This window comes from Octodon degus, unplaced genomic scaffold (genome assembly GCF_000260255.1).
Source record: "Octodon degus isolate 3935 unplaced genomic scaffold, OctDeg1.0 scaffold00017, whole genome shotgun sequence".
NCBI lineage: Eukaryota > Metazoa > Chordata > Mammalia > Rodentia > Octodontidae > Octodon > Octodon degus.
Genome location: NW_004524593.1, coordinates 8048273 through 8051949, shown reverse-complemented (window position 1 = coordinate 8051949; position 3677 = coordinate 8048273). Strand labels below are relative to the sequence as shown.

At 33.2% G+C, this 3677-nt stretch overlaps 1 protein-coding gene across 1 annotated transcript in view; it reads right to left on the bottom strand.

Annotated features, from left to right (window-relative positions):
• The window catches only part of Wdr64 (WD repeat domain 64), a 159439-nt gene that overhangs the window by 26784 nt on the left and 128978 nt on the right, over nt 1-3677 (bottom strand). The gene's annotated exons all lie outside the window — the stretch shown is intronic.

Sequence of the window (3677 nt, the reverse complement as noted above, 5' to 3'; positions counted from 1 at the left end):
AAGAATATATGCAGTGTATTATTTGTTGAAACTGTACTTTCGATTTGATTTGAAACTGTCTCATTGCTATATGTTTATCAATAAAACTTTGAAAAGGAAAAAAAAATAAGACACCCTGCAATAAATCAGATCCTATTCTATATATCCCTAGATTAACATCTATGATCCAAAAATAAAATTTTGCCATTTTTGGTAGTATTTAGCTTTTATATTAGATGTATTGAAGAGAAATAAGGATTTGCTACAATAGGTCTTTTTTGCCATAATTTTATTGATAAACAAATAACAATGAGACAGTACAATAGGTCTTTTGTGGTACAACTTTTAATTATTGGGGCTTTGTAAGATATGTAGATAGATTACTTGCATGTAAGAAATTCCTATTTAAATGTTTATAAAACAAGAATGACATCTATGTTGTTTTTAGTACTAAAAGAACATTCATAATGTACTGGAATTATAAAGAAGATTTAGATTAGATATCAGGAAGAGTTTACTGAAAATAATAGTTCTGTACTGGGTTTGCAAGGAAGGGTTATGGAATGCCTTATAAAGATGTTTAAGATAAACTATGGAAGACTGGATGATGTAAGAGTTTTCATAAGCTCTCGGTTTCTATATAGGTACAAATAAATCAGTGATCTACATATAAGAAATAAAATGTTAAATGATCAGTAGTTGACTTCCTTGCTCTCCCCTTTCCTTTCTCTTACTTGTGCTGTCTTGTGCCTTGAAAATAAGGAGTCTTGTATTTCTACCTTGCGTAGTCTTTTGCCCAGAGAAATGCTCAACTAAGTGCTGACTCTAAATTTTAGAGTGGAAAACTAAAGTTCATACCTTTTCATCATGAGGCGGATCCAGAAAGGAGCTAATAGTGCAAAGGATGACATGTCCTTCTGCATGAAATGTAAACATTGGAATTCTTAGTTAGATCACATTGTCTAAATAAGTATCTACAATGCCAACTCATTTTGATTTAAGCATTTATATTGATAAATAAGACAGACTCTGACAAAGCAGACACAAAAGAAGAAATTCCATGTAAATTTGTATGTGTAGCTTTTATTTTGTTTCTGGATTAGTAAGTTATAATGAAGTTGCTTTGTTCAGTCCCCGGCACTGCATGCCATGCCAGCCCAGCCCTGGGCACACTGAGCCAGCCCCCGAGATTAGGCATTGTGGCACATGCCAGTAATCTCAGCGGTGAGGAGGCTGAAAATAGGAGGATCACTATAAGTCTAAGCTACGTAGTGAGACCCTGTACCAAATACATTTAAAAAAATTTGCTTTATTGACTCAAAGTTTCTCTGGGGGTCAGGCTAGATGATAGTAAAAATGAATATACACTACTAAATTAATTCAAAATCTTACAGAGGTAATCATTTTATAATCCAAATGATTATATATATTTACCAGTCTGCACAAAATAATAATAGCAACAATGTATTTGATGGTTTTAGCTTCTGAATATTTGACATGATTGACAATTATTATTAAAGGCAGGGAGAGAGGAATTAGGACTACTGTACTGCCTATAAATATCTATCTATCTATCTATCTATCTATCTATCTATCTATCTAATCTATCTATATATCATGCTTAAACTGCAGGAAAAAAAAAAAACCAACAAAGAAAAAACTTTTAAAAGCCATATGGAGGCCGGCCAAATAGCTCAGTGGATTAAAGCGCCTGCAAGCAGGTTCAGGGGCCAGGGGTTCAATCTCCCCAGGCCTGCTGTGCCAGCCCCACCCCTAGTGTGCACTGAGGCAGCGATTAAGACTGGGAATGGTGGGGTCGCCTGTAATCCCAGCATTTGGGAAGCTGTAAACAGGAGAATCACTACAAGTCTGATCTAGTAGTGAGACCCTGAACACCCTAAAAAAGTAGTAGTCCTTTTCCTAAAAATACTAATACTAATACTAATAATACTAATAATAAAATAAAATAAAAAGCCATATGGGAAAAAATATAGTCACACAAACTTCTCTTCAGATATGAAAAAAAAATGCACTTAAGAAAGGACTACAACAAAATAAAATGTTGAGAGAGAGAAAAAAAGAACACTAACCTAAAATTCTGTACTCAGAAATTATTCTTCAAAAGTGAAGTAGTACTTTCTCAGATAAATACAAATTGAGAAAATTTGTCAATTTGTATAACATAACATAACTGCCTTGCCAGGAATGTTCAAAGACGTTCTTCAGAGAGAAGGGAAATGAGATAGATCAGAAACTGTGCTCTACATGAGTAGGAATACTAGATAAGGAATAAGTAAAAGTAAAGCAGCTTTCATATTTTAAGTTCTTGACATATATTTACTAGTCTGCACAAAATAATAATAGCAATAATGTATTTGATGATTATAGCCTATGAATATTTAATGTGACAATTATTATTCAAGGGATGGAGGCAGGAATTAGGAATATTGTACTGCCTAAAAGTGGTATGATGTTACTCAAAAATGGGCATAGATTAATTGTAAATACATTATAAAATCTAGGGCAACCATCAAAAAATTTAAAAATGTATAATTGATATCCTGAGAAAGAAATGGGATTATACAAAATGCAGTTAAAACCATAGAAGGCAGAAAAAGGTAGAAAGGTAAAAATAAAGAACAAGGGTAACTAATTGGAAACAGTAACAAATATAGTACATATTAATCACATTATATCAACAATCACTTAAGATGTAACTGGTCTAAAATACTAGTTAAGTGATATAGATTATCAGAAAGCATTAAAAACATGATCCAAAATATATTGTCTACAAGAAATACACTTTAAATATACACACAAATATATTAAAGTATAAGTGTGGCATGATATCCTACACTAATACTAAGCAAAAAAAGTCATAAAAAAGTCATAATTATATTACTTTCAAAAGGAGCAGACTTTAGAATATGATCAGAAAGTTTCCTTAAAGAATCTTCAAATGCAACAAGAAAATGAACAATCCAATTTAAAAATGGGCAAAGAGTCAAAAAGACTCCTCATGTACAGATGGAAAAGCTTCTGAAAAGATGATTGCCTGCATCATCAGGGAAACATAAAACAAAGCAAGAGGAGGCCACTACTATACAGCTATTAACACAGCCCAAAAGCAGAACACTGAAAATACCCAGTACTGCTGAGGATATGCAGCACCACGCAGCATCATCTGCTACTTATTGCTGGTGAAGATGCACAATAGCGCAGGTACTTTGAAGATGGTAGGCAATTTCTACCAAAGCTAAACTTACTCTGTGATCCAGCAATTATACACTGGATACTTATCCAATAGAGTTGAAATCTTATGTTCACACAAAAACTTTTACACAGATGATTTTAGTGGCTCTAGCCATTGTTGCCAAAACTGGGAAGCAACCAAAATGTCTCTCAGTCAATGGACAAATTCACTAAGATAGACCCATTGACACAATGGAATATTATTCTGCTCTAAAAAGTCATAATAAGTGGGGAAACTTAAATGCTTATCATTAAATGCAGGAAACAGATATGAAAAGGGTACATACTCTGTGATTCCAACAGTATCATATTTTGGAAAAGGCAAAATATGGAGATAGTGAGATCACTAGTTTGCAGAGGCTAGAGAGGAGGATGTATGAAGATTTGAAGACAGTGAAATTAATCTGTTTTATACTCTAATGGGGTATACAGGGCATTATATGTCT